Source organism: Triticum urartu, chromosome 7 (genome assembly GCF_003073215.2).
Source record: "Triticum urartu cultivar G1812 chromosome 7, Tu2.1, whole genome shotgun sequence".
NCBI lineage: Eukaryota > Viridiplantae > Streptophyta > Magnoliopsida > Poales > Poaceae > Triticum > Triticum urartu.
This window is the reverse complement of record NC_053028.1, coordinates 24499787-24512346: the sequence shown is the minus strand read 5'-3', so window position 1 is coordinate 24512346 and position 12560 is coordinate 24499787.

Sequence of the window (12560 nt, the reverse complement as noted above, 5' to 3'; positions counted from 1 at the left end):
TCTATGATTGGAGGTGGAGAAGATACATGCATGCCCTAATGACTGCATCCTCTACCGCGGTGCATACAAGGAACTGAACGCATGCCCGGTATGCGGTGCGTTGCGGTATAAGATCAGACGAGATGACCCTGGTGATGTTGATGGTGAGCCCCTCAGGAAGAGGGTTCCTGCGAAGGTGATGTGGTATGCTCCTATAATACCACGGTTGAAACATCTGTTCAGAAACGAAGAGCATGCCAAGTTGATGCGATGGCACAGTGAGAACCGAAAGAAAGATGGGAAGTTGAGAGCACCCGTCGACGGGTTGCAGTGGAGAAAAATCGAGAGAAAGTACTGGGATGAGTTTGCAAAGGACCCAAGGAATGTATGGTTTGCTTTAAGCGCAGATGGCATTAATCCTTTTGGGGAGCAGAGCAGCAATCACAGCACCTGGCCCGTGACTCTATGTATGTATAACCTTCCTCCTTGGATGTGCATGAAGCGGAAGTTCATTATGATGCCAGTTCTCATCCAAGGCCCTAAGCAACCCGGCAACGAAATTGATGTGTACCTAAGGCCATTAGTTGAAGAACTTTTACAGCTGTGGAATGGAAACGGTGTACGTACGTGGGATGAGCAGAGAAAGGAGGAATTTAACCTTAAGGCTTTGCTGTTCGTGACCATCAACGATTGGCCCGCTCTCAGTAACCTTTCAGGACAGACAAACAAAGGATACCACGCATGCACGCACTGTTTAGATGACACTGAAAGTATATACCTGGACAAATGCAGGAAGAATGTGTACCTGGGCATCGTCGATTTCTTCCGACCAACCATCAATGTCAAAAGAAAGGCAAGCATTTCAAAGGCGAGGCAGATCACCGGAAGAAGCCCGCCATGCACACCGGTGATCACGTGCTTTCTATGGTCAATGATTTACACTATGTAATCTTTGGAAAGGGTCCCGGTGGACTAGCTGTTCCGAATGACGCTGAGGGACACGCACCCATGTGGAAGAAGAAATCTATATTTTGGGACCTACCCTACTTGAAAGACCTAGAGGTCCGCTCCTCAATCGACGTGATGCACATGACGAAGAACCTTTGTGTGAACCTGCTAGGCTTCTTGGACGTGTATGGGAAGACAAAAGATACACCTGAGGCACGGGAGGACCTGCAACGTTTGCACGAAAAAGACGGCATGCCTCCGAAGCAGTATAAAGGTCCTGCCAGCTATGCTCTTACGAAATAAGAGAAAGAAATCTTCTTTGAATGCCTGCTCAGTATCAAGGTCATGACTGGCTTCTCGTCGAATATAAAGGGAATAATAAATATGCCAGAGAAAAAGTTTCAGAATCTGAAGTCTCATGACTGCCACGTGATTATGACGCAACTGCTTCCGGTTGCATTGAGGGGGCTTCTACCGGAAAACGTCCGATTAGCCATTGTGAAGCTATGTGCATTCCTCAATGCAATCTCTCAGAAGGTGATCGATCCAGAAATCGTACCAAGGCTAAGGAGTGATGTGGCGCAATGTCTTGTCAGTTTCGAGCTGGTGTTCCCACCATCCTTCTTCAATATCATGACGCACGTCCTAGTTCATCTAGTCGACGAGATTGTCATCCTGGGGCCCGTATTTCTACACAATATGTTCCCCTTTGAGAGGTTCATGGGAGTCCTAAAGAAATATGTCCGTAACCGCGCTAGGCCAGAAGGAAGCATCTCCATGGGCCATCAAACAGAGGATGTTATCGGGTTTTGTGTTGACTTCATTCCTGGCCTTAACAAGATAGGTTTCCCTAAATCGCGGTATGAGGGGAGACTGACTGGAAAAGGCACTCTTGGAAGAGACTCAATAATATGCAGGGACGAATATTCTTGGTCTCAAGCACACTACACAGTTCTACAGAACTCTACCTTGGTGACCCCGTATGTCGATGAACACAAGAACAGTTTGCGCTCCAAACACCCAGAGCAATGCGACGACTGGATTACATGTGAACACATCAGGACTTTCAGCAGTTGGTTGGAAACACGTCTCAGAGGTGACAACACTGTTTGTGATGAGTTGTACTTGTTGTCCAGGGGACCATCTTTGACTATATTGACTTACAAAGGATACGAGATAAATGGGAATACATTTTACACGATCGCCCAAGACCAAAAGAGCACCAACCAAAACAGCGGTGTCCGCTTTGATGCAGCAACCGAGAGCGGAAAGGACACATATTATGGTTACATATTGGACATATGGGAACTTGACTACGGACCTGATTTTAAGGTCCCTTTTTTTAAGTGCAAATGGATCAATCTGTTAGGCGGCGGGGTACAGGTAGACCCACAGTACGGAATGACAATAGTGGATCTGAAAAATCTTGGGTACACTGACGAACCGTTCGTCCTAGCCAATGATGTGGCACAGGTTATCTATGTGAAGGACATGTCTACCAAACCGAGAAAAAGAAAAGATAAGGAAGCGAATACATCATACGATGAGCCAAAGCGCCACATAGTTCTTTCAGGAAAAAGGGACATCCTGGGAGTGGACGGCAAGACAGACATGTCTGAAGATTATGAAAAGTTTCATGAAATTCCTCCCTTCAATGTCAAGGCTGACCCAAGCATCCTGATAAACAATGAAGATTATCCATGGTTACGGCGCAATACGCAAATGACACAAGCAAAGAAAAAGTGAAGACTTTCTCCCGCAATTATTATGATGATACCATGCCAAATTTGTAACAGTCGAACATGCTACCATTGTCCGTTTTGTACATGCACATGCTATGTGGGTGAAATTATGATACCATCCCAACTTTCAACTTTTTCAGAGTTCATTTGAAATGCTTTCATGTATTATGGTTCGAAACTTTGATACTTCGAAAGTGATTGTCCATTTTGTACACGAAGTGCATCAAGTTTTTGTCGTAACCCTGTCTACTTTTTGGAACATGCTATGTGGGTGAAATGATGATACCATGCCAACTTTCAACCTTTTCAGAGTTTATTTTGAAATGCTTTCCAATTTCAGAGTCATTTAGCTCAAAGAATGAATTAATAGCAAACAGAATGAACTACAAAACATTTATGAAAATAAAAACAATCAATTAAAATATTATGTTATGATCAACTAAAATAAAACTATAATATTCTTGAATAGCAAAAAGAATATAATTTTTGTGACCTAAAATCAAACTATAAGTATTTAATTGTAAGTATAAATAAAAAATAAATAGCAAAGAAGAAAAAAATCTATTTTTATAGTAAAGTTATTCATAAACTAGTGATTCACACAAAATTTTAAAAAATTCAAATTTAAACTATTCAAAATTTTAAAACTAATGGCACTAACAGAAAGTTAATAATTTCTGGGACCTAAAATAAAAAAGAAATCACTAAAAAACTATAAGTATTTAGTTGTAAATATAAATAAAAAATAAATAGAAAAAAATTCTATTTTTTATAGTAAAGTTATTCATAAACTAGTGATTCACACAAATTTTTAAAAATTCAAATTTAAACTATTCAAAATTTAAAACTAATGGCACTAACAGAAAGTTTATAATCTTTGTGACCTAAAAGCAAAAAGAAATCACTAAAAAACTGTAAGTATTTAGTTTTAAGTAGAAATAAAAAAATAAAAAACCAAAAAAATGTAGAAATAAAAAAGAAAAAACCAAAAAAAATGCCTCCTACTGGGCCTCCACGGCCTGAATACGACTAGAAACTCTACATGGGCCAGGATTCAGGCCCGCAGAAGGCCCAATAGGCCCACAGGCAGTAGCAAGTTTAGGCCCGAAAGCTTGCATTAGAGAGGAGCTCGAATGGGGAGGCACACCAGCGCTTATAAACAAGTGCCGGTGCCCTTCAGCTAGCGATGTGGGACTAAACTTTTGGGCGCGGGGCAGCACAAGGCCATTGGTCCCGGTAGGTGGCACCAACCGGGACTAAAGGGGGGCATTGGTCACGGTTGGTGGCACCAACCGTGACCAATGCCCCCCTTTAGTCCCGGTTGGTGCCACCAACCGGGACCAAAGGCCGCCGCATCCCGCCCTTTGGGCTGCTGAAAATTGGCCTTTGGTCCCGGTTCATGGCCCCAACCGGGACCAAAGGGGGGCATTGGTCAAGGTTCGTGCCACGAACCGAGACCATTGCTCTGGCTATATATACAACACTTGGGAAATTTCCGCCAACTGCTCCCATTCCTCATCGTCGACGCCGGCAGGCTGCCCCTCTCGCGTCGTCGCCGCCGCCGAGCCCTGCCCCTCATCGTCGCCTTCGCCACCGCCGAGCCCTGCCCCGACGCCGTCAGGCTGCTCCAGTTCGTCGTCCTCGCCTCCGCCGCCGAGCCCTACCCCGACGCCTTCCCGGCCCGCTCTCACTGTGAGCCGCCGTGCCGCTCCCCTCCTCTCCTCCTCTCCCCCCCCGCCGCGCCCTGCCACCGCCGCCAGCCGTGCTCTCTTGCCGCGCCCCGACGCCGCTGCCTGCCGTGCTCTGCCCCGACGACGGCGCTTGACCGTACGTGCTCCGCTTGCCGCGCCGCCGCTGGTTCGCCGCCGCCGCCCGTCGTGTTCTGCCTCGACGCCGCCGCCTGGCCGCGCTCCGCCTCTGTTAATTTTTTTGAGATATGTATGCATGTGTGTAGTGTATGTGTATGTATGTGTATGTGTGTGCAGTGTATATGTGTGTGCATGCAGATATGTATATGTATGTGTATGTATGTGTATGTATGCATGTGTGTAGTGTATATGTGTATGTGTGTATATGTGTGTACCAGATAACTTCGACATGAGGGGGGTCGATATACCCCCTCCCCGATAACTTCGACATGATGGGATCGAGGGGGCGAGGGTCGGGAAGAAGAGGAGAAAAAAAGAAGAGGAAAAATGAGAAGAAGAGGAGAGAAAAAAATTCTATTTTTTCTTCTTCTCATCTATTCCTTTCTTCTTCTCCTCTTTTTTTTCTTCTTTTTTTCTTCGATCTTCTCCCCCTCCCGATAGGAAAGTTTTATATAGAAAGTTACAATTTTAGAAAAGTTTTATATATGCAAAAGTTACAATTTTAGAAAAAGAAGGATAGGAAAGAAGAAAATAAGAAGAGGAAAGAAAGAAGAAGAGGAGAGGAAAAGAAGAGGAGAAATAAATAAGAAGAAGAAAAAAGAAGAAAAAGAAGAGGAGAAGAAGAAAGGAATAGTGGAGAAGAAGAGAAAATAGAATATATTCTATTTTCTCTTCTTCTCCACTATTCCTTTCTTCTTCTCCTCTTTTTTTCTTCGTTTTTTTCTTTGATCTTCTCCTCTAGCTATTCCTTTCTTCTTCTCCTCTATTGGTCTAGGGTCGGGAACTAGGGTAGAGGGTCGAGGGTCGTTAAGGGGTCAAGGGTCCAGGGTTTCAGGGTCGTCGAGGGTTCGAGGGGTCGAGGATCGCCGAGGGGTCGAGAGAGGTTTCCTAGTGTCAAAGTATTGAAGAAATCCATGCCTTCATCATTAGCCGGAAGTAACCAGGGCATGTTAGTACGAAGTTCTGCAAAGTTGTTCTGGAATGGAGTCCCGGATAGAATAATCCGCCTTTTTGTACGAATTCAGCAAGGGACTTCGAAATAGCGATATTCGGAAGGCTCTTGCTGAACTTTGTACCAAAAAGCGAATTATCCTATCTGGGACTCTGTTCCAGAACAACTTTGAAGAGCTTCGTACCATCATGCACATGTTACTTTCGCCTAATGATGAAGACATGGTTTTGTTGAATCCTTTGACACTAGGCAACCTCCCGACCCCTCGGCGATCCTCTCGAACATGAGAGGAAGAAGAGGGTCGTCTAGGGGTCGAGGGTTCCAGGGTCGTCGAGGGTTCGAGGATCGCCGAGGGGTCGAGAGAGGTTTCCTAGTGTCAAAGTATTGAAGAAATCCATGCCTTCATCATTAGCCGGAAGTAACCAGGGCATGTTGGTATGAAGTTCTGCAAAGTAGTTCTGGAATGGAGTCCCGGATAGAATAATCCGCCTTTTGGTATGAATTCAGCAAAGGCCTTCCAAATAGCGATATTCGGAAGGCTCTTTCTGAACTTTGTACCAAAAAGCGGATTATCCTATCTGGGACTCCGTTCCAGAACAACTTTGGAGAGCTTTGTACCATCATGCACATGTTACTTTCGCCTAATGATGAAGACATGGTTTTGTTGAATCCTTTGACACTAGGCAACCTCCCGACCCCTCGGCGATCCTCTCGAACATGAGAGGAAGAAGAGGATAAAAAAAGAAGAGGAAGAATAAAAAAAAGAGGAGAAGAAAGAATAGAGGAGTTCTTCTCCTCTATTCTTTCTTCTCCTCTGTTTTTCTTCTTCTTCCTCTTTTTTTTATCGGGAACGAGGGTCGTCGAGGGACATAGATGTAGTGTCATCGTTGTCGATATATACCCCCTCCTGATAGCTTACTATGATTAGGTAGCTAGTTCTACGTTTGGCACTAATATATCCATCTGTCATGTTTGAATAATAATTGCCATGTTGTAAATATTTGTAGAAACTATGGACACCGCCCTAGACGAAGCAACAAAAGAAGCGTTGTTGAGGGACATAATCGTAGAAGGAAGTGATGCCATCTCGTTGTTTCTCAACGAAACCGATGGTCTGGAAGGAGAGGGTGAACAAGCTGGCTACGGTGACCTAATGCCGGTGCAAGAAGAAGAACATGAGGACGGCTCCGGTGACCCAATGCCGATGCAAGAAGGAGACCATGATGACGGCTCCGGTGACCGAACCGAGTCCGGCCAGGAATATATATTAGTTAAGCCTATGCTGACTAGCTAATTGATGCATTCATTGTTTTGGTATGTACACATATTAATTAAGTCTTTGTTCTTTTTTCTAGCCCTCCGGATCGAGCACAACTTCGGTAAAGAGACGAGGCCCTAAGAAAAAGTTGAGCTTGGATGAAAAGTTTGAGATCATAGCAATCGCGCCCGACGGCCAACCTATTGAACCCCTCCAGACAAAGAGCGCATTTGTTGCCCAGTGCGGGGTTCTGGTTAGGGACAAGACCCCGATAAGCATCCAGCAATGGTTTAAGCCGGCTACAAAAGACCCTGAGGTGTCTTATGTCAATGATATGTAGAAAAATGATCTTTGGACTGAGCTGAAGTCAAATTTCACCCTACCGCCAGAGGATAATCAAGAGAACCCAGTTAAAGAGAAATTAATCAAGTCTTTTGCTCTGAAGAGGATGGCAGAACTATTCAGGAGGTGGAAGAAAGAGCTGAATAAGTTTGTCGAAAATAATGAGACACCAGAATTCAAGGGCAGATATGAGAAGATCAGAGATCACTGGCCCGCATTTGTGGCCCACAAGACATCTTAAAAGAGTAAGAAGATGTCGGCGACAAACAAGAAAAATGCTAGGAAGAAGAAGCTTCACCATCGCACGGGGTCACGTGGCTACCTCGTAGCCCGGCCTAAGTGGTCCAAGACTGAGAATGATATGGTTCATAAAGGGATCGAACCAGAGACAATTAACTGGCCAGACCGTTGCCGGACTTGGTTCTTCGGGGCTGGCGGAACCCTGGACCCTGTAACAGGGAAGTGCATTTGGACGAACGATCAAATGGATATACCAGTCAGTAAGCTTAACCAGTATATCGAAGCAGCGCAGGAAGGGACGTTCTTTCCAGACAGAGAGAACGACGAGCTCACAATGGCCCACGGGAATCCTGAGCACCCTGGACGGACACGAGGCACGCCAGGCTCCATTCCATGGAAGGTTGGGTTTCTGGACGCAGGAGGTTACAAATCCCATGAGAGGAGGAAAAAAGTGCAGCAGACCCAAATGCAAGCGCTGCAAGCAAGGGTAGACGCGATAGAGGAACGAGAAGCAAATCGCAGCAAACGTACCGCCGAAGCCTCCCTCGATGCTACCCCGCCATCTCAGCGCTGAAGCAGCGTGGCTTCCACCGAGCTGCTTCAGCCGGAGCATGCCTTGACGGCTCCTGCCAGCTATCCCGTGGATGCTATCACGGAGTCTCAAAATTGCCACCTATGACGCAATGGATGAATTTGAAGGCCAAGGCGGCTATTCGCTCTGTTTATCCTACTGAACCCGGCGCAACTTTTCACTGCCGGCCGATTCCAGAAGGATATGCTTGGGTGATGGTGGATGAGATAACGGAGGGATTTGAGGACCTCCAACTTGACCACCCTACCGGTGAAGGGGAGACTCGGCTGGGGTCTGCTCTGAAGACTCCATGCCTATGGCGGAAGGAGCTCATCAACCTTCCGAACTGGAAGCCTCCGCCTCGTCCTCCTCCTCCGGCGAGTCAGGGCACTCCGCCTCCTCCACCGCCTCCTCCTCCAGCGAGTGACGATCAGGGCCCTCGGCCGGCTCCTTCTCCGGCGTGTGGCGGCACTCCGCCTCCTTCTCCGCCTGCGCCGATGCGCCCGAGCAGCCAGCCTCCTCCTTCTCCGCCTCGTCAGCAAGGGCGGAAGAGATCTGTCGCTGCTCCAGCTGCTCCGACGCGTCGTAGTCCTTCTCCTCCGCCTCTTAAGCAAGTAAAGAAGACAACCGCTCCGTCTGCTTGGTCGGCGTCTAGCAGTACAACCAGAGGCAGGAGGACATACAGATTCGGTCCTTCTCTGAAGACTCCAGAGAAGTTACCATATGAGAGGACCCCGGAGGAGAACACCGAGATCGTGCGGATCAAAGTGAAGGACTTATTTGAAGGGTTGAAAGCAAAGAGACATCCACCTCCGGAGGAGAAGGTAGATGCGGTGAAAGCAAAGCGCACTCTGGCTGCCCTGACAAAACCACCGAAGTATCCGCCGAAAGGAAACTATGAGTGCATTATTGGAAAGGAATTGGCCGAAGCGGAGCGGTCGGGAAGTACTGTCAGTGATCAAAGGCTGAAAGAACGACGAGATGGGAAACAAATTGCCCAGCTCGGCGAACAAGCGAAGCAATCGTGCCCCCCGCTCAAGGTGCCTAGCCACAACATCGCTAATGATCCGAGGATGGTGCCCGGTTATAGCAATCTTGCAGATTACCTGCCCGACGAAGTACATTATGAACCCATGGACATGCAGATACAAAGATACGAGTACGGGAAGCCTCTCGTCAAAGATGAAAGATCTCTATCAACGATGATGCGAAGATTGCATGATTGGTACTTGAAAATCTGCAGAGACTCTGGGGGGAGGAGTACTTTGTATGTGAAAGTTAAAAAGGAGCATGACCTCGTTGGAATTGATCTGTTGCCTGTTCCATTTGAGGAGTTCTATCAATTTTTCAATCAATTGGCCCTCGATAAAACAACGGTCGCCTGCTACTGTCTGTAAGTAGTACTACTTCTGTCATTAAGTTTCTCTGTATAGCTTAGCTCTTTCATTGCATGTATTTATAATCATCCTCACTATATTATGCAGATTGAAGATCGCCGAATTGAAGAAAAGACAAGTCGGTGATATTGGGTTCATTAACACATATCTCATAGATGCAACTCAGGTTAAATTTCATGCCACAGATACCGAGGCCAACTTGCTACGATCGTTGGTAATAAATCAAAACAAAGATATAATACTCTTTCCTTACAACTTCAAGTGAGTGTTACTGTCTTGTGCGTATTCGGTTTCCCTTATATATTAGTCAAGGTTATAGTAATGTAATTGATGAGTTATGCATGCGTGTGCAGTTTCCACTATATTCTCCAACATATTAAGCTTGAGCAGGGACTAGTAACCGTCTTAGACTCAAGACGAAAAGATCCCTAGGACTATGCAGACATGACTCAAATACTCGAGAAGTTAAATTGATCATTATCCACCATATCAGCAACTTTTGTTCATTTCCTGATATATCAAGTAATTGTTTTCTTTGTCCGGCAGGGTTTGGAGAAAATTCACCAGAAAAGCTCCGGGACTGCCGAAGGAGCTGCAATTTAGACACCCGAAATTAAGTACTATAGTAGCATTTTAAGCGCATCTACTAGTCATTCAAGCGCTAGTTTCATCAATACCATTTGGCATTCTTGCTTATCAATTTGATTAACCTCTATTTCTTGTAAAGTGGTTGTGGCAGGAACAAGGGAATGATTTCTGTGGATACTATGTTTGCGAGTCCATCCGCCACACGACCTGTGAGCGGGGCTACACTGAAGAACAATATGAAGTACGTAAATAACAACATTCACAATTTTATTTTATTACCATCATTTGTGTTGAGTTTCATTCATTCATATATATATATATGTATTGACCTCCTTCTTTAAATTAGATGTTTCGGAAGCGGGATGAACTCCTAGCACCAGCTCGCATGCGAGCAATTCAGGAGGAATTGGCAGCATTCTTTCTTGACCACGTGATCCCTGAAAATGGAGAATTCTATGTGGACCCTGAGTCCGTATGATTATATTTGTAAGAGATAATTATTGTATATATGTAGCCGACAGTGTCAGATAGATATACGAGAACTTGTTGTTCGACCAATCTCTCGGAGAAGGAGAGGTGGTCGATATCACTTCTCTCTGTATGCATATATGTTCATGACGATCTTCTGTTTCCTTCGTTTGCTTACTAGCTAGCCAGCGTGTCTAGTCCTCTCTATACGTATGTATAGTACGTAGCGTCGACCAAGCACGGACATAAGAGAGGACACTTCTCTCTATTAATTATAGCTAGCTAACACAATATATGAAACACCTAAATTAACCCCCCAAAACCCCCAACCCCCCCCCCCCCAAAAAAAAAAAAAACCCCACCCACAGAAATGCTGACGCATGGATGCCTATTGGTCCCGGTTGGTGCCACCAACCGGGACCAAAGGGTGTCCTGCCTGGGCTCTGCGCACTGCCCACGTGGAGGCCCATCAGTCCCGGTTCTGGACTGAACCGGGACTAAAGGGTCGGGGCATTAGTACCGACACTTTAGTCCCGGTTCAGGAACCGGGACTAAAGGCCCTTACGAACCGGGACTATAGGCCCTTTTTCTACCAGTGAGTAGAAGGAAATGATAAGCGGTTTTCAACAAGGTATTCTCTGCAAGTACTGAAATAAGTGGTAACAGATAGTTTTGTGATAAGATAATTTGTAACGAGCAACAAGTGACAAAAGTAAATAAAGTGCAGCAAGGTGGCCCAATCCTTTTTGTAGCAAAGGACAAGCCTGGAAAAACTCTTATATAAGGAAAAGCGCTCCCAAGGACACTTGGGAATATCGTCAAGCTAGTTTTCATCACGTTCATATGATTCACGTTCGGTACTTTGATAATTTGATATGTGGGTGGACCGGTGCTTGGGTGATGTTCTTACTTGAACAAGCATCCCACTTATGATTAACCTCTATTGCAAGCATCCGCAACTACAACAAAAGTATTAAGGTAAACCTAACCATAGCATGAAACATATGGATCCATATCAGCCCCTAACGAAGCAACGCATAAACTAGGGTTTAAGCTTCCGTCACTCTAGCAACCCATCATCCACTTATTACTTCCCAATGCCTTCCTCTAGGCCCAAATAATGGTGAAGTGTTATGTAGTCGACGTTCACATAACACCACTAAAGGCTAGACTGAAGGAAATATGCCCTAGAGGCAATAATAAAGTCATTATTTACTTCCTTATATCATGATAAGTGTTTATTATTCATGCTAGAATTGTATTAACCAGAAACATAATACTTGTGTGAATACATAGACAAACAGAGTGTCACTAGTATGCCTCTACTTGACTAGCTCGTTGATCAAAGATGGTTATGTTTCCTAGCCATAGACATGAGTTGTCATTTGATTAATGGGATCACATCATTAGGAGAATGATGTGATTGACTTGACCCATTCCGTTAGCTTAGCACTTGATCGTTTAGTATGTTGCTATTGCTTTCTTCATGACTTATACATGTTCCTATGACTATGAGATTATGCAACTCCCGTTTACCGGAGGAATACTTTGTGTGCTACCAAATGTCACAATGTAACTGGGTGATTATAAAGGAGCTCTACAGGTGTCTCCGAAGGTACATGTTGGGTTGGCGTATTTCGAGATTAGGATTTGTCACTCCGATTGTCGGAGAGGTATCTCTGGGCCCTCTCGGTAATACACATCACTTAAGCCTTGCAAGCATTGCAACTAATGAGTTAGTTGCGGGATGATGTATTACGGAGCGAGTAAAGAGACTTGCCGGTAACGAGATTGAACTAGGTATTGAGATACCGACGATCGAATCTCGGGCAAGTAACATACCGATGACAAAGGGAACATCGTATGTAGTTATGCGGTCTGACCGATAAAGATCTTCGTAGAATATGTGGGAGCCAATATGAGCATCCAGCTTCCGCTATTGGTTATTGACCAGAGACGTGTCTCGGTCATGTCTACATTGTTCTCGAACCCATAGGGTCCGCACGCTTAACGTTGCGATGACAGTTTCATTATGAGTTTACATGTTTTGATGTACCGAAGGTTGTTCGGAGTCCCGGATTTGATCACGGACATGATGAGGAGTCTTGAAATGGTCGAGACATGAAGATTGATATATTGGAAGCCTATGTTTGGACATCGGAATTGTTCCGGGTGAAATCGGCATTTTACCGGAGTACCGGGAGGTT